This window comes from Peromyscus maniculatus, chromosome 15 (genome assembly GCF_049852395.1).
Source record: "Peromyscus maniculatus bairdii isolate BWxNUB_F1_BW_parent chromosome 15, HU_Pman_BW_mat_3.1, whole genome shotgun sequence".
NCBI classification, from domain to species: Eukaryota; Metazoa; Chordata; class Mammalia; order Rodentia; family Cricetidae; genus Peromyscus; species Peromyscus maniculatus.
The window spans coordinates 74286512-74312468 of NC_134866.1; the positions used below are offsets into that span (position 1 = coordinate 74286512).

The 25957-nt window shown below is 42.9% G+C and overlaps 1 long non-coding RNA gene and 1 pseudogene across 1 annotated transcript; one reads left to right on the plus strand and one right to left on the minus strand.

Annotated features, from left to right (window-relative positions):
• Nucleotides 1-595: 595 nt before the first annotated feature.
• LOC143268710 (uncharacterized) lies at nucleotides 596-3860 on the plus strand. Its single transcript, XR_013044823.1, has 2 exons — nucleotides 596-1144; nucleotides 3379-3860. It is a non-coding gene; the product is annotated as an uncharacterized LOC143268710 (long non-coding RNA).
• Nucleotides 3861-23506: 19646 nt separating this feature from the next.
• On the minus strand, nucleotides 23507-24205 carry LOC102917788 (cofilin-1 pseudogene; annotated as a pseudogene).
• Between the last annotated feature and the right edge of the window lie 1752 nt (nucleotides 24206-25957).

A 25957-nucleotide genomic window follows, 5' to 3' on the forward strand; every position in this document is an offset into this window, starting at 1 on the left:
CCTGATAGCTGATTTATACAATAAATAATTTCTTTCCTTATTTTGAAAGTGCCGTCTTGAGCATGGGGGCACATGCCTTTAGTCCCAGCACTCAGGAGGCAGAGGCAGGTGGACCTTTGAGTTTGAGGCCAGCCTGGTCTACAGAGTAAGTTCCAGGATAGCCAGGGTTATACAGAGAAACCCTGTCTCAAAAGGGGGTGGGCATCTTTTAGCATTCTGTGTCAGCCCCTTTCTTATTTTTCCCTCCCCCGATGCAGCCTCAGCTCACTCTTTCTGGGCAGTAACACCCCCTTCCTGGTGCCTCTAATGCCACCTCTCCATCACACTTCTGTGATTATTTTTTTCATCTCTGAGAAATGATTTGAAATCTCTCAGCTCTCAATGCCCAGCACATCTCTTGTTGTCTTTGTGACTACGTTTTTAATCCTTTGTTGCTTCAGTAGACTCTTGGGAAAGAAGTACAATGTGCTGGTTTAATGAGATGTTCCCCACAGTCTGCAGGCATGAACATTTAGTTCTCGGTAGGTGGTGCTGTTTGGGAGGTTTAGGGGGTGTGGCCTCGCTGGAGGAAGTAGTCACTGGGGGTGGGCTTTGACGTTTCAAGGGCTCCTGCCGTTCCCAGTTCGCTTCTTCTGCTTCGTGCTTTGCAGTTCCATGTGTGAGCCCTCAGCTTCCTGCTCCTTCTGCAACGCTTTTGCTCTGCCGTCATGGTAAGCCAGAATTCCGTCTTCTGAAAGTTGTCTTGGTCATGGTGTTTTGTTACATCAATAAACAGAAAAGTAACTAATGCAGGAGTGAGGACCCACGAGTGAGCTATTGCTGTGACAGACCTGGCGGTGCTGGTTTTTAGAGGACTGTGAAAGACTTTGGGACTTTGAACTAGAAAAGCGGTTGAATGCTATAAGCAAAGCTTAATGGCCCATCATAGCCAGGACTTGGACAACAGCAGTACTGAGAGCCATGTGGGCTGTGGAGGCTCAACTCAAGAGGTTTCTGAGAGGAACAATGTTGTTAGCAATGGGACTAGAGACCATTTCTGGGATACTTGGCAAAGAATGCTGCCGCTTTCTGTCCAGGTTCTAAGTAATGGATTAATTTCTCTGGTGGAGGAGATTTCAAGACAGTCCAACACGGACTCGGCCTGGTGAGTATTAGAAATCACTTCTGTGCAGCTCTACAAAGAAAAGGAGCAAATGGGGCGGAAAGCAATGTACAGTTTGGGGAGAAGAAAAGGGACACTAACTAACAAGCTGAATGCTACAGCCAAGGCTTGGGCTGGAAGAGAGGCTGTAACTGTCGAGGGGGTTCGTGCCATTAAGAAGAGAAGAGAAGGGGCCTGATTTGCACTAGAATAAAGGAAGGGTGCTCTCAGACAAGACTCCTCCCTCCCCAAAGCAACAACAACAACAACAAAAACTTTCCAATACTTTTGTGCTTTCTGTTGTGCCCATGTGGCAAGACCCCCCAAGCAAGACCACCACAGAGCTGATATCCGATGCAAAACACCCAGGGGGTTATTGATAACAAGCAAGCCCGGGCTTGGTCCGTGTCCAGCACTCCGACACAGTGGGTGAAGGAGGACGGCCCTGAGCTTTCAGGGTGAGGGGTTTTTAAGAGAAAAACTGCGAGCAGGGTGGTACAAGCCTTGGCATCATATGATTAGGTGAGGGTGTGTAACCTTTGAATTTACTGGTTGGGGGTTACAGTTATCATTTTTGGGCAGACCTGAACAAGTCCCAGGCTTTGTCTTTGAGCTGCCATGGAGGCTGGCTGGCTGGCCTCGCACGTTCACATTGACCCATGCACGTAGCTCTAAGTTGGTGAGGGGTCCCAGACAGTAAACAGCTGGCTGAACCTTGAGCAGTCAGAGTACGTGCAGAAAGGGAGCTACCGCAAGGATTGTGTCATAGCCCTCCCAGAAACTGCTTGCTCCAGTCTCAGGAAACTGAAATTGAGGCCCTGATCTCTGAGAGAAGACTGAGCAGCCTGTTATGGCATCTGCTTGGTCCTTCACTTCTACAAAGCAATGCTAAACACAAGTGCTGCAGATGTGGTTCCCATTGGCCCGGGTTCATCCCAGGCTGGCAGCCTCACTTGGCAGGGTCATCCACATGACGAGGATGCGTGAGTAAAGGAGTGGAGGGTGAGCCATCCCCCGCTAAGTCAGAGAGCTGGCAGGCCCGGCAGGGTGTGGCAGGAACGTCCCCGCATGAAGGCCCAAGAGGGCATGAGGCTCTGATAAGCATTGCATGTAGCTGTAGACGTGAAGCCTGGGTTCACTGGAGACCCCAAGATGCTGGAGTTGCCAGAGTCATCCGGCAAAGATATCTGTTAAAGAATGCTGCATACAGATGTAGAAAGAGCTCAGCAGCAAAGCTCTCTCTCTCTGTGTCTGTCTGTTTCTGTCTGCCTCTCTCTCTCTCTCTCTCTCTCTCTCTCTCTCTCTGTCCGTCCATCTAAGCCGTTTTGTTAGGATTTATTTATTTAGCAATAGAACCAATGTTAGAGTTCAGGGGCAGAGAACCTTGGCAGGTTTAGGCCAAGGTATGCTGCAGAGAGATCACACCAGGCAAACAGATCTCATGTAAGAGGTTGACTGGGGTGGGGGGAGAGTGAAAGGCCATCTTGGAGTAGGCACATGAGAAAGAGAGACAGACAGAGAGAGAGAGACCAGGAGCTAGAGAGAAAGAAAGAAGAGAGAGAGAGAGAGCAAGAGGGAGAGATTGATCTGTGATATTGGGAGGGTCTCTTTTAGAGGATGTACATGTCGCATAGGAGAATAAGCAATTCATGGTGATGGTGGAAACGAGTTACACCTGGCGGTGGCGGGTGGGTGATTTCGTGTCTGCAGAGTTGATGAGTCCCGGGGGGCAGGCTGGGGGAGTACCCGACGGCTAACACCTTTGACATTGGTGCTTCCTCTGCAGGGTTTCAGTTGGCTTTGTCCCATACTGCCTCACTGTACCCCTGTTCTTCCCTTGGGGGAAGGTGATGTATATTATGGGCTGTTATATGTTGGAAGTATGTAGCTTTACAGAGAATTGCAATTAAGAGATCGCCCAAAGTCTCAGAAGAGATTTTAGATTTTGGATTTTAAAAGAGTTTTGTTATCCCAAAAGACAATGGGGACTTTTGAAGATGAACTAAGCGTATTTTTGCAATATGATGTGACCAGGAGAGTATGGGGGCCAGGGAGCAGAATGCAGTAGTTTCCCATAAGCTCAGGCATTTGAAGTCTTGGTCCCCAGCTGGTAGTGCTGTTAGGGAGGTTTAGTAGGTGTGGCCTTGCAGGAGGAAGTATGTAACTTGGGTGGTCTCTGAGGTTTCGAAGCCTTGTGCCATCCCATTTTACTCTCTGCTTCATGTCCCTGGTTCAAGATGTGGTCCCTCCAGCCTCCTGTTCCTGCCATCACGCCTTCAGTCTGCCTAATGGAACCAGAACTAATGGAACCTTCTGGAACCAGAAGCCCAAATCAACTCTTTCTTCTTAAATCATCTTAGTCAAGGTATTTTATCACAACAATGGAAATGTAACTGTGGTAATTTGAAAAAGAATGCTTGTCCCCAGGCTTATATATTTGAATGCTTAGTCATTAGGGAGTGGCACTATTTGAGGAGGACTGAGAGGTGTGGCCTGTTGGAACAAGTGTACCACTTACTGGGGGTGGGCTTTGGGTTTCAAAAGCCCACACCAGGTGTAGATTCTCTTTCTCTCTGCCTATGGATCAGGATGTAGAACTCTCAACTGCTTCTCCAGCATGTGTGTGTCTGCCTGCCACCACACTCTGCATCCATAATAATATGGACTAACCTCTGAAACTGTAAGCAAGCCCCCAATTAAATGTTTTCTTTTATAAAAATTACCGTGGTCTGTGGTGGTAATCTAATTGTACTGAAATATTATTTTGATTGTATGTTAATAAATAAAGTTGTCCGGGGGTCAGAGCTATTAGAGCCATAGCAAGAGTGTGGCGGTGGTGGCACACGCCTTTAATCCCATAGATCTCTGTGTGTTCAGGGATATAGCCAGCATTGGAGACATATACCTTTAAGACCTAGGGGGCTGTACATTCAGACAGTGACGAGGCAGTCATGTGTTTGAGTTTACAACCAATGAGAAGGCAGAACAACATACTATAAAAAAAAAAACGAACAGACAGGAAGTAGGTCTCTTTCGGGAAGCTGGGACACCGCAGGCGGAAGGGTGAGATTTTAGCTCTGAGCTCTGACCTCTCGGCTTTCTCCTTTACATTGTTTCTGTGTTTCTTATTTAATAAGACAGTTAGTTACATCAATAGTGGTCACGTTATCTCTTCGCAGAAATAGAACAATGACTAAGACAGTAACTAATACATACGGTAAATCTGTGTGTTACCTTTTAAATTGGACCCCATTTCCTATAGATTTGATGGAATCCCTGCTGCATGACTACCCCGCCCCCAACTTTGTCTGTTTTGACAAATACCAGGGCTGGGTCTCACTCTCTTTTGCCAGAAACCATTGCTTGCATGTTTACATAGCGGCTTTGCAAGCGTAGCTAGGTCTCTGGATGTGTTTGGATTACTGACATATTAACTCATGGTTCAGACTGGAAAGGGGACATGCAAGGAAGGCATGCTGACCATGAGCTGGAGGATGCAGCTCATTTTGATTATCCCTCGGAATAAATGTTTATTAACTCACATGCTTCCTGGAACTGTGCTCTGTACGAAGAAATCATTTCCTCATTTCTAATAAGTTCTTCTTTCCAAGAACACAACAGACCCAGGCAATTATACCATCAAAGAATAAAGAATGCCAATTGGCAAAGTCCTTGTGACTCATGGCCCCCTCTGGTGTCATAGGATTGTCATATGTTTGAACAAAACTCTGTCTTAATAAGATAATTACACTTACAAGAGAATGGGAATCTGGGGGCCCATACCTGTACCTCCAACACTGAAAATGGAGGCAGAGGCCAAAGGTTCAAGGCCAGCCTGTGTAACAACCATGCCCGGAAGGAACAAGAATATTTTGAAAGGACTCTTGAGTCCCCTCCTCTGGCAGTGCATGGCTGGTTTTATGTCAGCTTGACACAAGCTAGAATCATCAGAGAGGAAATGCCTCCATGAGATCCAGCTGTCAGGCATTTTTTCAATTAGTGATCAATGGGGGAGGGCCCAGTCCATGGTGGGTGGTGCCATCCCTGGGCTCATGGTCCTGGGTTCTATAAGAAAACAGAATGAGCAGGCCATGAGGAACAAGTCAGTAAGCTGCACCCCTCCATGGCTCTGCATCAGCTCTGCCTCTAGTTTCCTGCCCTGCTTGAGTCCCTGTCCTGACTTCCTTTGGTGATGAATAGCAATATGGAAATGTAAGCTGAATAAAATCTTTCCTCCGCAACTTGCTTTTTCTCCCCCCCCCCCTTTTTTTTGAGACAGGGTTTCTTTGTGTAGCTTTGGAGCCTGTCCTGGAACTTGCTGTGTAGACCAGGCTGGCCTTGAACTCACAGAGATCCTCCTGCCTCTGCCTCCCGAGTGCTGGGATTAAAGGCATGTGCCACCACCTGCTGCAAGTCACAGGAACATGTAATGGAATCCAGCTACTATCACAAAAGCTACTACCTGGAAGATCAAGGACTTTTCCAGAGGCCAAGCCATGGCTTAAGAAGTCTTGGTGATATTTTAGCTTTTGATATATTAGCCAGTTCCTGCAATGGTTTTCTTGTATGCTATATATGCTTCCAAGAACTCCTAACAGTGTATTCTGTCTGAAATACTTATCAAGCATCCAAGGCCAAAGGGTCTCCTGAATTAAGGTAAACACCCTTCCGGAGACACCAACTGATACTACGTCCATAGCTTTATTTCTTGTGCAAATGAAGCTCAGACCCTCCGTCCTCTCACAGGCCAAGTGACATTCCAGAGCAACTGACTCAGAACAAAAGAGTTTTTTTGCATACCAGGTGCAGTAAAGAATTGAGGCAGAATTCCTAGCTCTGAGCAGACTTGTCCCATCTGACCAGGAAGCAACAAGACAGAGTTTTTGCAGATTGTAGGTGAATCGGGTCAGAGCAGGAGAGCAGGAGAGAAAAGGACAAAATGAATGAAGAATCAGAGGATGAGGATGAACTCCAGAGCAAAAGAGCTTAGTTAGGACTAGGACAATGAGAGGACAGGAAGAGAAGGGACAGAGAGGAGCTGAGTGTGAGAACAGAACTGAAGCTGTGTAGACAGAATTTTGTCTTAGAGGAATAAAGTGGACGAATAAAAGAGCTTGGTGTACTTAGATTACCCCTCTCTGTTCATAGCATCCTCCCCAGGACTCTGGGAGAAATCTCCTTAGGGCAGGCCCCTGAGGAAATTTCGATAACCACTGCCTGACCCCAACTTCTTTTTGATCATGGTGTTTTGCTGCAGCAAAAGAAACCCCAAACTAAGACAATCAGTCTGGATTGATGAAAAAGGTACCCCAGTGTGAGACCAAAATGAGCCATTTTAGAAATAAGACCAAAATGCTTTCACCCTAAAATTAAGGCCTAAGATTTCTCCTTTTGGGAATAGGCCATCAGTTACTGAAACCAGTCAGTTCAGATTCCAGAAACCAGGAAGTGTAGAAGTTCGGAGTCACAAGATAGTCATGAGGTAATGCCTGCCAGACTATGGAATGTCCTCTCCCTGGTTTCCAGGGTAACTGACCACAGAAATGCCCCCACCTGAGGGCAGCCAATGAGAAATGGTGGTGGGCAACCACTCCCTTAGAAGTAATTTCTAGAAGTCCCTAGAAGCGAGCCAATCAGAATTGTACCTGTACTAGCACCCCTAAATGATGTAACCTTGTGACTTTTCCCTTTAAAAACTGAGCTTGCAGACAGGTGGGCACTTCCTCCAGCCTCCACTGCGTTGGATGTATTGGACGAAGTCCCTGCCTAGGCTTGTATATCCAGAATTAAACCTTGCTTTTGCATTCCGGCATGCTTGTCTTTGGTGGTCTCTCTGGGGGTTACGATCTGGGCACAACACCAGAGAATAGGAATCTCTCATGCTAAGAGAAGGAAAAGGCTGAGGACCTCTTCTAGGCAGAGGGGAAACTTGTCTTCTGGAAAAACATTTCAGAAAGTGAGTAACTTGTCCTTGGAGGAAAGACAGTTGTCTTAGTTACTTTGCTACTGCTGTGACAAAACACCACGACCAAGGCAGTTTATTAAAGAAAGTATTTAGCTTAGGGTTCACAGTTCCAGAGAATTAGAGTCCCAGCCCATCATGGTGGGGAGCATGGCAATAGGCAGGCAGGCATGGTGCTGGAGCAGTAGCTGAGAGCTTACATCTGAGCCACAAGCATGAGGCAGAGAGAGCTAGCTGGGAATGGTCGGTTTTTAAAAAAATCTCAAAGCCCACCCCCACCTCCTCCAACAAGGCCACACCTTCTAATCCTTCCCAAACAGTTCTGCTAATGGGACCAAGCATCCAAATATATGAACCTAGGGAGGACATTCTCATTTAAGCCTGAGCAACTGCTTAATTATGTATATTTCTTGCCTTCTGTTAAAATCTTACTCTTATGTTAGGACCCTGAAGATGAACTTAGGGTGGTCACTGGATCTCTTTGTCTCCTTGCCATGTGACTACATTAAAGAAATTTCCTTTTCCAGCTTTTCAATACTTTGGCTTTTCTAGTTAGTCTATAGAGGAAGGATGGCTGACCTTGCTTGTTAGGGTGGCCAGAGTTCAGGCTCTTATCCTAATCCTTATCCTGGTCATACCTGGCAGGTTCCAGGGTATCCAGGGTTACATAGCAAGACTGTCAGAAATTAAACACACATAGAGAGTAAGAGAGAGAGAGACAGACAGACAGACAGACAGACAGACAATAACATTCGGTCTTCTCCAGGGTTATGTGTTATCTTGTGAAGTAAAATTAAATATGCTGAAATATGTGTGAGCATGACATTTTCTCAAAATGTTGACATTTACTGAGTTTGGAAATCATGGAGGCTTCTCTTCACCAGCCACCTTCCCATAAGAAGGGTAAAGTATAACTAGAAGAAAAGAGACACTTATTTCTAAGTGTTAAGGTGTGGCCCTACCCATCATGTTTTCTCCTCTCCAGTCTCTGGTACAGCATCAGTATGTATGAATGGGTGATGACCTTGAACTTCTGACCCTTCCCCATTTGCCTCTTAATTTCTGGTTGGATAAGCAGGTGCTACCAAGTCCCATTTTTCTCTTATTCAAGTCTGAGATATTAGAATTACACGTCACACAACTCACTTACCTGTACACTGGTATTGCTGTGGAAAATTGTTCTGTGAATATGTGTTGCTCTTATTGGTTGATAAATAAAATACTGATTGGCCAGTAGCCAGGCAGGAAGTATAGACAGGATAAGTGGATGAAGAGAATTCTGGGAAGAGGAAGGCCGAGTCAGGAGATGCCATCCTGCCATCCAAAGAGCGGCATGTAATGGCACAGAGGTAAAGCCATGGAACACATGGTAACATATAGATTAACAGAAATGGGCTGTGTTTAAGTGTAAGAGCTAGTCAGTTATAAGCCTGAGCTAATGGCCAAGCAGTTATAATTAATATAAGCTTCTGAGTGAGTATTTTATAAGCAGAGCTTGACGGGACTGGGAGAAACTTTCCCACTACAGGTATCGATGTAGTTTATAGTCCCCAATAGGTTAAAGAGACCTAGCACACAATTTGAGGGGCTTCAGGGCCTGTGTTATCAAGGAAAAATCTCAGGGATGCCTTCCAAGGGTTTCTGGGTCAGGAAGTCCACAGGCAGGCAGGCAGAAGCAGGCATGAATGCACGCATACAAAAAACAAAAAACCAAAACCAATCAAACAAACAAAAAACATAGACTATTGCCATGCACCAGCCACACACTGGAAACTGGTTACTAGATGGTGACACACTGTGCTGAGGCCATAACTCACTTTGGTGGCGGGAACAAAGAAATACAGCTTAGAGATATAAGAGTTGCCATGGTCATGACGTCTCTTCACAGCAATAGTGAAAGGTCGAGGAATATAGAAATATAAAATTATAAGCTTAAGAGATGAAAACTGAGAGTCATCAGCTCTGAAGGTTAACTGCTAACAATGGCTGTCTGCTTTACAGCCAGGTCCTCTGTCAACAGCCAGGGGTCAACTTTTAACCCCCTTGCCCCTTATAGCCAACAACTGCCTGAACCAAAGTTAACTTTTATTTTTATTTTATTTATTATTATTATTATCATCATCATCATTATTTTGTTTGTTTGTTTGTTTGTTTTTCGAGACAGGGTTTCTCTGTGTAGTTTTGGTGCCTTTCCTGGAACTCGCTCTGTAGCCCAGGCTGGCCTTGAACTCACAGAGATCCTCCTGCCTCTGCCTCCCGAGTGCTGGGATTAAAGCCATGCGCCACCACCGCCCGGCTCACAAAGTTAACTTTTAATAGTTGCTTCTACCTGACTTTCAGCGTTCATCCCATGCCAGATGTTTCTATGTGACTCCTAGCATGCACCCTGTGCCCAACACTGTAAAAGGGGGCCAGTACCCACCTCAGTGGCCACAGTCCCAGAATTCCAACATTGGCTGTGGTCTCAGCTAGCTGTTGTGCCCTGCGGTGTTATTTTGTTTTATTTTTTTAATTTTAATTTTAATTTTGCTGGAATAAAGTTTGCTTCTGGTTTAATGGACTTTGGTGGTCTGTCCCCCATTATTTCGTGAGCCTGGACCCAACAATAGAACCCCTAACAAAGACAGAAGTTGGTACCAAAGACTGGGGTATTGTGGTGATGGGCTTGACTGTGTTTTTGTTTGAAGGAATATGGACCTTGGGACTGTGGATTAGAAAAGCAGTTGAATGCTTTAAGTGCTGTTTAATGGGCCACAGTAGTAGACACATGGAAGAGAGTGGTGTTAAAGGTGATCTGATGAACTATGGGGGGCTGGCTCAAGAGGTTACAGAGGAGAAGAATTTTAGTATGTTGCCTAGAGATCGTTCTTGTGATATTTTGGTGAAGAAAGTGGCTGCTTCTTGCCCTTGTCCCAAGCGTTTGCCTGAGGCTAAAGTGAAGCATTTTGGATTAATTCTGTTGGCAGAGGAAATCTAAAAACAGCCCAATATAGACTCTGTTGTGTGGCTATTAGTGCTGACCCTGATGAAGATTAATAATGAAAAGGAGCAGGCTGAGCCAGGTAAATTACACAATGTAAAATTTAGGGAGAAAAGGAACACCAAAAATGGAATGGAACTAAGTCCTGTGTCCGAGGAAATAAAAGGATTAAGAAATGGAATAAAGGGAGTGGTGACCTCAGGGCAAAATGCCACCCAGCTAAGTTTCTAACTTGTGAATTAAAGAAAAGCTTAGAGCTGAGTATAATGGGGGGACACACTTTTAATCCCAGCACTGGGAAGGCAGAGGCTGGTGGATCTCTGAGCTTGAGGCCAGCCTTGTCTAGAGATCCAGTTTTAGGACAGCGTAGGCAGTGAAGTGCGGCGCGCTCCTCGGCCAGCGAGGAAGAATGACCACCACTCGAGGATTCTTCTCAGATCACACTTTATTGGAGCACCTCTTGGTTAAGGGAGAGCGGGAGGTGAGGGGCCCGGAGAACTAAACTGCAGCTGCTTATAAAGGGAATCAGGCAAACGTGCCATACTGTGATTGGGTCCCGCCAGAATGCTAGCACGGGGAGCCACGGGATAGGCTGAGGACATAAGGTCGATTACCATACCTGTGCATGCACAGGTCACAGGACACGTAGTCCCGAGAGCATAGCCAAATATGGAGTTGTTTACAGCTAGGCTACCAGGAGGCCAGCGGCTCCCTACAGTGAAGGACAGAAAGCTGGTGAAGATGTAATTGAACAAGGGGGCCATGTTCCAGCCCCAGCAAGCAGCAGAACTTGGCAGCTTGGGCCGTGTGGTTCTGGCTTTAGAGATAAGAATAGAGGAAAGGGGCTATGGAATTTGCCCCTAAGAAAGCCTCTGAGGCCAGGCATGTGTCAAAGTGTCCCTGAATGGAGGCCAAGAGAGGCCATTGTGTGAAACTGAAGGTGAAGCCTGGATTGCCTTGGAGACCCCAAGATATTAGAGATGCCAGAACTGTGGGATACCTGCCAAGGAAGCTGCTAACAGGAAGTGAACCAACCCAAGAGAAAGAAGTGTGCTGCAGTCAACAAGTCTGAATGGAGCTGGAGATCTGAAGAGCGTTTTGACATCAGACATAGACACAGAGTTTGGAGTTTGCCCAGCTGGGCTTTGGTTTTGCTTTGGTCCAGTATTTTCATGCCGTGGTCTCGTCCCTGTGTTTTGGAATGGTTATGTATATCCTGTGCCATTATGTGTTGGAAGTATGTGATCTGATTTTTGATTTTGATTTTTATAGGTGATTACAGTTAAGAGATTGCATGAATCTCAGAATAGACTTTGAACTTTGGACTTTAAAACATTGTTGAGAATGTGATAGACTATGTGGACTTTTGAAGTTGGAATAAATTCATTTTGCATTATGATATTGTTACAAGCTTTGGGGATCAGAGAGTGGAATATGGTGGTTTGAATGCTCCCTGTCACGATGATAAGGGACTGAACATCTGGAACTGTAAGCTGCCACTTACAAATGTTTTATTTTCTAAGAGTTGCCATGGTCATAATGTCTCCTCATAGTATAGAAACCCTTAGCTGGGCGTTGGTGGCGCACGCTTTTAATCCCAGCACTCGGGAGGCAGAGCCAGGCGGATCTCTGTGAGTTCGAGGCCAGCCTGGGCTACCGAGTGAGTTCCAGGAAAGGCGCAAAGCTACACAGAGAAACCCTGTCTCAAAAAACCAAAAAAAAAAAAAAAAAAAAAAAAAGAAACCCTAATACACACACACACACACACACACACACACCATTCTACACAATACAATTAGAGCACAGACACCAGGTCCCAGTCAGAGTAGGAAAGACAAGATTGCTCTCTCCTAAGATGAATCCCCCCCCCCCTCAACCCAGCAGAAATCTAGTTCAGGAGAAACAGGAATGTGCCCTAGCAGGAGAGATAATAATATGGTGGTATTTTATTTGTACTGAACTGATATATACATTTTTAAACTTTGTTAAGATATGAATGGTCATATAGAGTACTAACTAATTCTAGAAAAAAGGCTTCAATTAGCTGCACATATATGTCTTTGTGTTCTAGTCTCTTATCAGTTTTCTGCAGGAAATCACGGTCAGGCCTACCATCAACTGAAGTCTCCAGAAAGAAGATGGGGCCCCACAACAACAACAATTCCACGTGGACAATAATAATATCACTAAGTTGACAAACATCATCTACAGATCAGCTTTGAACTACAAAGTGCTCAGACCAATTTTGAGAGGGCTAGCTGAGATGATCCAGTCTCAAAGACTACTTGAATAAGGACTTGAGATAAACCCCGAACTTTGGCATTATACACAGACTGGATAATGAAGGATATAGTTACCTTTCCTAGAATTTGACAATTAAGCTAAAATTTTTCTTTCAGGATAAAGATAACTTCACCCATACCCAGCAGGAAGCAATTTTAAGAATACGATGCCCACATTCCCAAAGAGGTGGTGTGGGGCGGGTAGTTTTTTGGTCTTTTTAATGGGTTTTGGGTCTGGGATAATTTTCATTGTTTAGGGGGGTTGGTTACAAGTTGTTGTCAAGGGTTAAGGAAAAGGCTAAGCAAAGGAGATTAGATTTGAGGTTCTTTTTTTTTTTTTTTTTTTTTTTTTTTAAAAAAAAAGAAAGACAATTACTAGTTTTAAATACTTTACATTGGATTGGATTATTTTATATTGTATACAAATTTGAAATTGATATTGTTAGAGAATGCTATATGTATATTTCTAATTGTACTTATACCGTTCATTTAACAATGTAATGCAATTTTCTGATCCTTGAATGTTATTATTACTATTAGGAAATAAAGAAATGAAAGTTAGTAGTTATTACATTACAATAGAACTTGTAGTCATATTAGATATGTTTTAAAAATTGAGCAGCTATATTTTAGATAGACAGGTCATCTTCAAATCCTCCAGAATATGGCATTTAAAATGTTTCAATAACTTAGAAAATTTTTCTTTTTTGTTATGACTATGAGACATGTCGGCTCCTGGCAGTACCGATCTACTTCAGAGAGAATATGGGCATTGAAGAAACTGCACATGGAGTTAACTTTCATTGTAGTGGGTAGCCATTCCAGCTTGGATCTGGAAGTTCCAACCCCCATTGAGACTCTGGCAACTGTCAGGCCTACGAGGCGGGGCGAAGGGAGGCACCTGGGGACCCGAGAGCTGGATGGGCGAGCGCTCTCTCTGGGCGCTCGCTTGGTGCCGGGACGCTGACCGGTGCAGATTGACTGTGCAGAGCTCCGGAGAACACCGCTGGACTGCGTTACACCTTCCCCAGACCCTGCGACCTACCCATTACTTAATTTGTGAGTTACGCCATTAAATAAATATCCTTTTAACTACGTGGAGTGGCCAAAATAATTTCTCCAATATTTCATTGTGGCAAAAGTTAGCCACTGGACAACAAAGTATCCTCAAATCAACTGTTGACAAACAGGACAGACAGGACATGAAACAAAGGACTACTGATTCTTGCCAAAACAAGTGTGGTTATGGCTTTATCAAAAGGTATCTTCTGAGGCCAGGATCTGGATTTGGCACCATCCCTGAAGTGGCCTTTGCAATCTGGAAAAGTTACAGTGCCCTTTTCTTTGAAGGCAGCTGAACAGGCAGTGGGCTGATGGCTTCTGATGTGCAATGGAACAGCAGCTGAAACAGTTATTCTTGAAGAGTAACTAAGCTCATGTCTCTCAATAGTAGACTGGCATTTAATAGAGGAATGTGGAGAAGAACAGAATGCTGAGATGAAGCCACATACACACATAGCCAAGAAGAATGGACAGATGAATTAAAAAAACCATCAACAATTTCCAGAATTTAAAACCCTGAATCATGACAGGACACTAGTGGAATTCAGGTGTTTCTGGTACATGGACTGCTCTCACCCAATGTGAGGTTGAACTGTTGACCTTGTGTACATCCTACTTCACAAATGAGTCTGCCAGATATGCTAAGCCTATAGGCTGAAGATGATGCAGAGAAACCTCAGGTGACTGTCCAGGCAGCTGGCTATTTCTGTCAATTCACAAATTTTTTGGAAGTTGCTTGCATGCACTTCCTGTTTTTATTTTTGTTAGGTAATATTATTTCCTTCTTGGGTCTCTGAGGGAGTTGAAGATTAGTTAGTTGTAGTTGAAGACTAGTTAGGATAGAAAGTGAATTAGGTACATTTTGGACTTACCAAAATAGGATAGATAATGGAATTATTTTATCTGAATTTGCCAAATACAAATGGACTAGACATTGTTCAGGTATTTATTACTTGTATATATTGTATATAGTTATTGTACTTTTGTATATAGTTTTTCTTATGTTAGTTATAACCGTTTTCCTTTTTTTCTTCTTATTAAAATAGAAAAGGGGAAATATGGTGGTATTTTATTTGTACTGAAATGTGATTTTAATTGTATGTTAATAAATAAAGTTGCCTGGGTGTCAGAGCTATTAGAGCTGTAGCAAGAGCCAGGTGGTGGTGGCGGCGGCGGCGGCGGCGGCGGCGGCGGCGGCGGCGGCGGCGCACGCCTTTAATCCCAGCACTTGGTAGGCAGACCTAGGTAGATCTCTGTGTGTTCAAAGATACAGCCAGCATTGGAGACACAAGCCTTTAATCTCAATACCATAGAAGACCTGGAGGGCTGTACAACAGACAGTGATGAGGCAGTCATGTGGTTGGTTTTACAACCACTGAGAAGGCAGAACAGAAAGTCTATATAAAGACAGACAGACAGGAAGTAGCTCTCTTTCGGAGAGGTCTCTTGGCTTAAGAGGCTAGCTGCAGCAGGCGGGTAAGGCTCTTAGCTCTGATATCCTGGCTCTCTTCTTTGCATTGGTTCTGTGTTTCTTATTTAATAAGACGGTTGGTTACATCTACATAATAACACTTAATTTTTAGTAAGAAATAATAATAATAATTTAGAATGCTTGTGAGGTATAGTGGCTTGTTCCATTGAGGCCATTGATATTTAAAGTTATTAAAATGTGTGTGTTAATTATAGTCATTGTGTTGTTGATTTTTGGTGGTGTTTGTGTTCTTATTGGTACTTTGTGTTTTAATAATTATTGTTTCTTATTTCTTTCCATTGTCTGTCTGCTATGCTCATTCATGCCTTTAGGCCAAAATAATACTCTGATATTTTCTTTAGGTTTGGTTCCTGGATATAAATTTTTTAGGCAGTTTGTATTGTGGAAAGTTGTTGGTTCTCCTTCGATCATCACAGATAGTTTTGCTAGGTATATTAATCTAGGTTGGCCATCATAGTCCTTAGGACTTGGAATGCATTGCTCCAGGCTCTTCTGGCTTTTGGATTTTCCATTAACAGATCAGCTATTATTCTGATGGATTTTCCTCCAAATATGACTTGGGTTTTTTTTCTTCTTTCCCTCTTACAGCTTTCAATACACTTTCTTTGTTAAGCATATTTAATATTTTAATTATGATATGCTATGGGGATTTACTTTTCTGGTCTTGTCTGATTGGTGTTCTGTGTGCTTCTCGAATCTGTATGGGTGTGTCTTTCCTTAGTTTGGGGACGTTTTCTTCTGTGATCTTCTTGAAGATCTGGTCTACACCATTGACTTGGGATTCTTCTCCTTTATCTGTGCCTATGACTCAAAGGTTTGAGTTTTTTTCACAGTGTCCCAGATTTCCTGTGTGTGTGTAATTTTGATATTCCTTGCTTATTTGGTCTTATTTCCATTATCTTTGAGTCCTGATGTTCTATCTTCTGCTTGGTTCACTCTACTTGGAAGACTTTCCTTTGAGATTTCTAGTTGAGTTACCAGATTTTTCAAGTCCATCTTCATTTCAGCTGGAGTCTTCTTCAGTGTTTCTTTCTTCTGATTGAATTCCATTCTCAAGTCTCATTTTATCTTCATAATTTCTGTTAGCCTTATGTTTGTGTGTTCTTGGACAACACTCAAGTGTTCCTTCTTAAGCTCTTTCTTCTTATTTTCATTGAGCTGTTTCTTTGCGTTTTTTTTAAACTCCTTGCATTCATTAATGAGGTTTATGATTGTTCTTTTAAATTTTGTGTCCTGGGCATCATCTAAGTCATTCTGATTGGCAAACATTTCCACAGGGCTGGTAGGTTTGGAGAGAAGAGACTTGCTTGACCTTTCATGTTGTCGGGTTTTTTTTTTTTTTTTAATTAAGAGATTTTCTATTCATTTTACATATCAACAGGATTCCCCTGTCCTCCTTCCTCCCACCCCCCAGCCTACCCCCTAGTCCCACCTCCTTCAAGGTAAGGTCTCCCCTGGGGAGTCAGCAGAGCCTGGTACATTCACTTGCGGCAGGTCCAAGCCCCTCTTCCCTGCACCAAGGCTAAGCAAAGTGTCTCAGCACAGGCACTGGGCTCCAAAAAGCTGGCTCATGCATTAAGGACAGGTTCCGTCCCACTGCCTGGGGGCCCCCGTTGTTGATATTTTTGAAATGAGATCTGGATATATGGACTTCTTTTGTTGGTCCTGAGCTTGTTATAGACAGAGGAGATTGGGGTGAAGAGAAGATGTTCAAGCAGTTCAAGAGGTTGGAAACAGTTTGGGTGGAATAAAATCAGATGGATAGAGGGGACTGAGCTGGTGTACGGCATATACTCCCTGGAATGTGGAGAAGATCTGGCTGTGTAGAAAGTCTTTTAGACTCTAGAAGAGGACGTGGGAAGTACCAAGTGGGGTGGTGTAGGTCTAAGTCTTTTTGTTGGGGAAGCTGAGACAATATTTACAGTATCCATCAAACAGCAAAGTTTATTAATTCCTGTTATTTTGTTGTTATGTTATGGGTTTTTTCCCTGTCTTTTGATTTATTGTCCTGAGATTAGTCATTCCTTGTTTCTTCTTGAGTGTGGGTAGACTCTTAAGACTCAAGTTTCCCTTCTAGAGCATTCTGTAGAGTTGGATTTGAATATAGAAACCGCTTAAATTTGTTTTTATCATGGAAGGTTTTTCTTTTTCCATCAATTGTGATTGACAGTTTTCTGGGTATAGTAGCTTAGGCTGGTGGTTGTGGTCTCTAGAGTTTGTCATGGGGAATTTCTTTTCTGGTCCTATTTGGTGTTCTGTATGCTTCTTGTACCTTAAGAGGCACCTTCTTCTATAGGTTGGGGAAATTTTTTTCTATGATTTTGTTAAAAATATTTCCTAAGCCCTTGACTTCTCCTTCCACTATCCCTATTAGTCATAGACTTGGTTTTTCAGTGTCCCAGACTTCCTGGATGTTTTGTGCTCAGTTTTTGAGGTTTTTTGTTTGTTTGTTTGTTTGTTTGTTTGTTTTTTGAGGGGGATTTAATACTTTCTTTGACTGAGATATCCATCTCTTCTACCTTATTGTCAACATCTGAGGTTTGTGGTTTTTATTTTTTTTTTTTTATTTTTGAGACAAGGTTTCTCGGTGTAGCTTTGCGCCTTTCCTGGATTTTGCTCTGTAGACCAGGCTGGCCTCGAACTCACAAAGATCCACCTGCCTCTGCTTCCGAAGTGCTGGGATAAAAGGCATGCGCCACCACTGCCTGGCTGAGGTTTGTGTTTGACATCCTAATTTTTCATTTCCAGTTTTCTTTAGTGATTCTATTTCTACTTTCATGCTGTGAACTATTTTAATTTTTCATTTGACTATTGTTTTGTGTTTTCATGAACTCCATTAACGGATCTTCTTTAAGGTCCTCAAACATTATTGCTATTTTTTTAAAAGACTTTTTTTTAAAGATTTATTTATTTATTATGTATACAGAAGTGGGTGCCAGATCTCATTACAGATGGTTATGAGCCACCATATGTGTGCTGGGAATTGAACTCAGGACCTCTGGAAGAGCAGTCAGTGCTCTTAACCTCTGAGCCATATCTCCAGCCCCACATTATTGCTATTTTGAGTCCTTGTCCTTTAGCTGTATTCCATTTCTCAGGGCCTACTATAATAGGGTTACTAGGTTCTGATGGAGGCATATTGACTTGGCTTGCTTGTGGTTTTTGTTCCTGGGTCTAAAAATCTGGAGTTATAATGATTGAGGTATTTCTTGGTGTTGATCTTGTCTTTGTTGGGTGGGTGTTCCATTCTTTGGTTACTGTTGCTATCTCTAGATCCTGGGCAAGTGTAAGTTGAAGGCAGAAGTTACTGTCCTGCCAGAAACTCCCAAATACCCAGCAGCTGCTTCCCAAATTACCCCACAGAGGCTCATTAATTACAAATGCTCAGCCAATACCTCAGGCTTATCACTAACTACCATTACACTTAAATTAACCCATAATTCTTATCTATGTTTAGCCACATGGCTTGGTATCTTTTCTCAGTATGACATTCTCATTTGCTTCCTCCGCATCTGTCTGGTGAATCCTGACTCCACCCTTCCTCTTCCCAGCATTCTTGGTTTGGTTGTCCCACCCACACTTCCTGCCTGGCTACTGCCCAATCAGTATTTTATTAAACCAATTCAAATGACAAATCTTTACAGTGTACAAGAGGATTATTCCACAGCATTTCTCCTTTTTTTGTGAAATTAAAAGGAAGGTTTTAATTTTAACAAAGTAAGATTATATACAACAAAGACAGCTATTAAGGAAGAATTACAGTAACACTATCTAATCCATTTACATTTGGCAAAATTAGAGAAAATACTTAATTATCTATCTTATCTTGATGAGTCTAAAGTTTTGTATCTAATTTGCTTTCTATTATAACCAAGAAAAACTGTATTTATAACTATTTAGTCTTCAGCTCCATCAAAAACCTGAGAAGGGTAAAATGTTACCTAATGACAGGGACCTCAAGCTGCCTGGGCATTCACCTAAAGTTCCTCTGCAATGTTGGGCATCCAACTCTGGCCTGCAGACCTAGAATACCTGACAGACTTTCCTGTGAAGCAAGATGTTTGAAGGACTGGCCTGTCTTGTCTTGGCAAAGTTTGTCAGTCACTTTCTTTTCTGTTCTGCTTGTCCCATTTGGACCGCATACTGTCAGCAGTTGAGGCAAGGGCACTTTCTTACCCAGTGGCTAATTTTGCCACAAAGAAAGTTAACTCCATATGGAGTTTCTTCAGTGCCCATCATCTTCTCTGAAGTAGATTGGTGCTGCCAGGAGTAGACATGTCTCACTGTCAAGAAAAGCCTAAGTTATTTAAAACATTTTAAATGCTATATTCTGTAGGTTTTTGAAGTGTTTGAAGATAGCCTATCTATCTGAAATATATCTCTGTATGACCTTGAAAATATATCTAACATGACTATAAGTTTGCTACTACAGATGACTATTAATCTATATTTCTTAATTATATATTACATTTTAAGTGAGCTGCATAAACATAATATCCTAATGTTACCTAATGACAGGGACCTCAAGCTGCCTGGACAGTCACCTAAAGTTCCTCTGCAATGTTGGGCATCCAACTCTGGCCTGTATGTATGAAATATACATACAGTACAATAAAATTAACTTTAAATTTGTATCAATAAACCAAAATCCATACTAATGTAAAACATGTAAGATTAATGGTTGTTTTTTAGGTTAAAGTAGATTTACTCACCAACTCCACAGCTCCCCAGAGTTTTCTTGAGTGCAAGCAGCAGGAATATTAGATAGAAGGATTTAGATTGTGGAGATAAACAGATAGAAAATAAAGGATAGCCTCGAGAGGGCCTGGAACCTATTCCAACAGGCCCTGACTGTCTCTGCCCCAAGGTATTTATAGAGATGCCAAGGGGTGGAGCAAAAGACCTCCCCCAGCACAGCCAAGTGCAGATCATCTCAGACACCTGCACTCAGGTCCTAATCATCTTCTCTATGCAGATCTGCTGAGTAAACCCACAAGGAACCTGAAAACGGGCTCCCATACATTTCTATATCTCCCTTTTTCTTTTCAGAACAAGATCCCTGAATCTAATCTCCTTTGTTTAGCTTTTTTCCTGACCATTATCCATAACAACTTGTAATCAACTCCCCTAAACAATAACAAATATCCATAATTTATTTTTGGGAATGTGGGCATAGTTCTCTAGACTATTTCCTGCTGATTGGGGGTGCTGGTAATCTTATGGGGACCCTGAAAAAATTTAGAATTATGGTCAGTCTTGACTGGAGTATTCTGTGAGGCTGGATCATCTCAGCCAGTTGCCTTGACGATGTTCTGGATGCAGAACTCAGAGGGAACCGCAACAGAGGAGAGATGGGTGATGTTGCTCTGGATGCTGTGAATGTGTTGCTCTGATTGGTTGATAAATCAAACACTGATTGGCCAGTAGCCAGGCAGGAAGTATAGGCAGGATAAGCAGAGAAGGAGAATTCTGCAAGAGGAAAGCTAAATCAGGAGACGTCAGCCCACCATCCAGGGAGCAGCATGTAATAGTACACAGGTAAAGACACAAAACACGTGGCAACATATAGATTAACAGAAACGGGCTGAGTTTAAGTGTAAGAGCTAGTCAGTGGTAGGCCTGAGCTAATGGCCAAGCAATTAGAAATAATATTAAGCCTCTGTCTGGTTATTTTATAAGCAGGCCACAGGACTTCAGGGCCTAGGCAGGACCGGAGAAACTTCTATCTACAGAGGCGCTCTGAGATGTTGGATCATCTGGGCCAACTGTTCCCAATGGAGATTTTTCAGGGGGTCTTCTTCAATCAAATCTGACTTTTCTTAACCCAGAATGAATCCACAGCCTCTCATTTTCTGTGGAAACAAAAGCAGAACCTCTTTCCCCAAGTAACATATCCTTTGACTTAAATTTTGAAGTCAAGACATTTTAAAAACATATAGATTGGTTTAATCCAGCAACATTTATAATCAAATGTCTCTTAGCAGCTGTTGCTCCTTCCTCAGCTGTCAAATATCCAAAGACAACACAATAACATACAGTATCTAGACTCCCTGTGTATTTTCCATCTTTATGCAGCCTTTTAAAAAATATTACTTTACTCCCTTTTTAAGGACTTTATTATTTTTTTAAACTATATGTTTCTTTTTTATGAATGTCTATACCTTCTTTTTACTCTCCCAAGCCTATATATAGTTTAAAATGCATTGTAAATCATTTAGAGGTGGGTTTTTGTTTTGTTTTGTTTTGTTTTGTTTTTGTTTTTGGTCTTAATCTGTGTTTACTGCATTTCTCTATCTTTTTCTGACCATATGAGTCTTTAAACTGCTAAGCCATGTGGCTAGCACCAAATCAGCTTGCTCAACCTCATTCCTTGGCTTCCTGAGAGTCTAGCTTCATGGTGGAGGTACTGGTGGGATTAAGGTTATGGCTAACCTTGTCATTTGGTTTAGTGTTAGTCCTGGGCTTAGAACCCTAAAAGCTAGGTTTAGGATCAGGGTTAGGATTAGTGGGAGAACCAGGGTTACAATTACAGATAGGGCTAAATTAAAGCTTGGTATAAAGTTAGTGTAAGAACTATAATTAGTGTTAGAACTAGGTTTACTGCCCTGGCCAGCAGGGCTTCAATGGGTTCTCGACCACCCTATGAACAGAATGGTAGAGACAGGAGATACAAAGGAAATACACCAAAGTCAAGATTCTGATCAAGGTGTAACTTTATTTTTCTCCAGGAGGGTTTATATAGTTCCTGCAGGGTGAAGGGAGCAAGAAGCTGTTATCTGCATAGGGTGGGGCAAGCTAACAGGATGTTTGTATAAGATGTTTACAGGGTGAAAGGGTCAAGGGCTCTGACTCAATGTCCTGTTGCTAGGCAACCTGACTGTAAGATGATCTAGTTCCCTGTCTTACGGGGGTATTTTTCCACTAACTAGAGATTCTATCCTTGTTCCTGACAGTTTACAGTTTCCTTTAGGGCTTGGGATGTGTTTAGTGATAGTATTTGAGCTAGGGTAAGGGGTATGGTTTGGGTTAGTATTCTAGTTAGCTATGGTTAAAGCTAATGATTGGTTTAGGGTCAGGGTTACGGTAAGATTAGAGCCAGGTTTAGAATTAGTGCTATGTTTAGGGTTAGTTTTGGTGTTAAAGCTAGTGTTTTGCTTAGGTGTAAAGTTTGGTTTTGTGTCAGGGTTAAGGTTATGTGTAGGGTTAGGAATAGGTTTAGGTTATGGTTGTGGTTAGTGCTATGGTTAAGTGGTATGATTAGTGAGGCTTAGGGTTAGGGTTTTGGCTAGAATTGTAGTTATGGTTAGTTGTGGGGTTTAGAGTCAGGGTAGAGTTAGGCTTAGTATTGGAATTAGAACTAAACTTAAAAATAGAACTATGTGCTGGGCAGTGGTGTTGCATGCCTTTAATCCCAGCACTCTGGAAGCCTAGTCAGGTGGATCTCTGTGAGTTCGAGGTCAGCCTAGTCTACAACGAGAGTTCCAGGACAGCCAGGGAGGTTACACAGAGAAACCCTGTCTTGAAAATATATATAACTGGGTTCAGAACTAGGGTTAGGCTTAGAATTCAGGTTTAGAACAGAGCCTGGTGTAGCTTTAGAGTAAAGGGTACAATTAATGTTAGAAATTCTTCATGTTTAGTTTTAGATTTAAGTTTAGTAGTTGAGATAGATGTAGGGTTAGGCTTTGGGTTTTGGCTAGGGGCTCATTAGTCCTATTATAGGGTGTAGTTATGGTTAGACAGGGTTAGGATTAGACTTAGGACTAGACTTAGAGTTAAGATTCCAATTAGGGTTAGAGTTAGATAGCCTTACATTTATGGTTAGGGTTATGTTTAAGTTTATGGCTGGGGTACATGTTAGGACTACAGCCAGTTTTTCAATATTGGTTTTAGAGTTAGATGTAGGTTAGGGTTATGGATAGGCCTGAGTTAATGGATGTGTCTGTGACCATTTAGGTATTCCAAAGAATAGAATTAGATGTCATGTGAGGTTAGGGTATGGGACAGTATTGGTTTTATGTGTAACATTAGTGTTAGAGTTAGATGTAAGGTTAAGGTTAAATTGGTGCTAGTTATGGTTAGTGTTTATCCTTGGGTTAGGTTTAAAGCTCGGTTTAGTGTTAGGCAGAGCCATCATTAGGATTACATAACAGGTTAGGTTAGAATTTAGGGTAAAGTTAGTAAATGATCTACAATTGCTGTTAAAGTTGTTTAGGTTAGTTTAGACAGGTTTTATCGTTCTTTTTGTTGTTGTTGTTGTTGTTAATTAGCCTTTTTACTGACTTTTGTTTGTTCAGTTCATTTGTGTTTTCTTTTTAATTGAAGGTCCCTTACTGGTCCTTCTTCCAGGAGAGGCCAAGATCAAGGAAAATGGGTGGGCAGCCAGCTGGCACAGGGAAGGTCAGTTGCACATTTCCTTTACCCACAGAACTAAACAGACAAGCAGAGTCACTGTTGGTGAGAAGCTGGCAGCATGGGATGGGGAAGAATGAGGAGTAGGGGTGTCATTAAAAAAATTATAGGCTCCTCCCAAAATAGGTGCTTAAGAAGGGACTCAGTTTGCTTCAACCCAAGAGAAATCAGAAGATCAAAAGCAGTTTAGGAGGGCCAGCACTGTGAGGAATGGCAGGAGGTGGACTGGGGTGGGAGGGGGAACTGACATTTGGCAATTAGGTGAAGGGATTGCCCTCCCTGTGCTGGGATGGCCCCAGCCTCTCCGGTCTGGCAGGAGGGGCAGCCTGTAACACCCAAGAGCGGGTCTGGGGCTGCTGGATGCTCCAGGTAAGGGGTTGGAGCCAGCTCCCAAAGACTTGCCTTCCATGGAGATGATGGCGCTGTTACCTAGTTTTCCTGCCAGGGTGCAGTGGTCCTTGACCTCCTCGTAGCAGTTTTCTGTAATTCATTTTTTATTTCTGTTGGCTTCTTCTTGATGGTATCCTCGGAGCTGGCATAGATCATTTTGCTCTTAGGGGAAGCACACTCATGGATCCAGAAGATGAACATCAGGTCCTCCTTCTTGCTCTCCTTGGTCTTGTAGGTTGCATCCTAGAGACCACAGTGGTGGTCCTTGTATGGCAGCATCTTGACAAAAGTGGCGAAGGGGTGGTCCACACTTACCCCACATCTCTTGCCGGATCTTCTTGCCCTCTTCCAGGATGGTGTTTTTCTTGTCCCCGCTAAGGCAGAAGAGCACTGCCTTCTTTCGTTTCTTCACTTCTGGCGTTGAGAGCTTGTGCACTTTCATGTCATTGAACACTGTGATGACACCATTAGAGAAAGCCACACCAGAGGCCGTGTTTCCAGAAGCCAAAGGGAGACAGGGAGAGAACTAGAAGGACTGAGTCACTGCAGCTGCTGCTGGAATCCGACAGCTAGCTTTGGGGTTCTTACTAGAGATACAGTTACAATTTCATTTGGGGCTAGGATTATATTTAGGGCTAGTGTTTGAGCCAGGATTAAGTTTAGGGTGAGAGCTAGTGTTTGGGTTAGGGTTAGGGGCTAGAGGCTTTTCAACTTCTATTTCTAAGATTCATGTTAGAGCTAGAAGTAGTGTTATGGTTAGGATTTGTCTTATTTCTAAGGTTAGTATTAGAGTTAGAGGTAGGTACAGAGTTTAAGTTAGGGCTAGGATTGTCATTAGTCAGGTTAAGTTTAGGGCTTAAATTAGTGACAGAGTGAGGGTTAGAATTACCTACAGAGTTAGGTTAGTGTTTGTGTTATGTCCAGATAGAGGGGACTCCCAGAGACTAAATCCCATATGTAAAAGCAAAGAGCCTTTATTTAAGCTCAAGCTTGGTCTCTCTGTCTGTCTAATCCAGTAGTGAGAACAGAGAGCCCCAGGTGGGGTAGGGTTTTTAATCATAGCAGAGGTTGGGGTGAGGGGATTTCCAGGGTTCAGGACCTTGATTGGTTAACATTTGTCTAGGGGTATCTGTAAAAGGGAAATAGGCATGTGCTAGGCTCAGGGACATCTGTCGATCTCATCTAATCTTACCTGATGGTTGGAATGTTTGGAATGTTAGGTTCTTTCCTTTAGATGCTGGCCCATCCCTGGGTGGTGTCAGTTTATGGCTTTTCCTAGGTGTTACCTGCCAGTAAGCCTATCATGGCAGTTATGTGGTCAAAGCTGTTTTGGGCTCCCCCCACATTTGGTATGAAGTTAATATAAGAACTAAGTTAGTGTTAGAACTAATCTTAAGGTTAGTGTTAGACCTAGCTTGGCTGTTCGGGCTGGAAGTATTGTTACAGTTTCATTTAGAGTTGTTGTATATTTAGTGTTAGAGTTTAAGCTATGCTTAAGTAAATGGTGAGGGCTAATGTTAAGGTTAGTATTCAAGTTAGTTCAAGGTTATATCTAATGTTAGGTTTACCATGAAGTCTAGGGTTTGGACTGGTTTTAGAAGTAGGGTTAGGGTTCAGGTTAGAATTTGAGCTACATTAATGATTAGTTTTAGGCTTAGGATTATTTAGAACCATACATTAGTCGCCAAGCCTGGACTCGAATAAAACTATCCTATGACCCAATTATTGTCTTTCAATTTTCTTTAGTAGATGTTGTAGGTAGTATAGGACCTCCAGGCACCAATAACATGCCTGCTTCGTCCTGCCTCCCTTTAGGAGGAGTGCAGTCAGATAGCCTGATGAAACCACAGCTGCTCTGTTCTGGGGGTAGTGCACATAGGCATGCGTGCAAGCAACTTCCCACTGAGCCACCTTGGAGTCTGCTGCTGCACCTGGTGATTGGTGATGCACAGCCATCAGAATGCTGCGGCCAATGAGAAGGAGACCACACAGCTAAGAGAGTCTCTGGCTGCCAATGGGAAATCAGGAGGGGGTATATAGGTTCGCCCCATATCTGCAATAAATGAGTCTGCTGCTTGCTTCTCACCTGGCTCCTGGTGTCTGTGTTGTTGACACTATGACTTCTCACCCCCTCCCACATGGGGTGTCCAAGTAGGGCGACCCACAACAGCCCGCTCCTCCCCTTTTGTAGTAAATGGTCCTCTGTCTTCTTTCTGAGCCCTGTTTTCAGATTTGA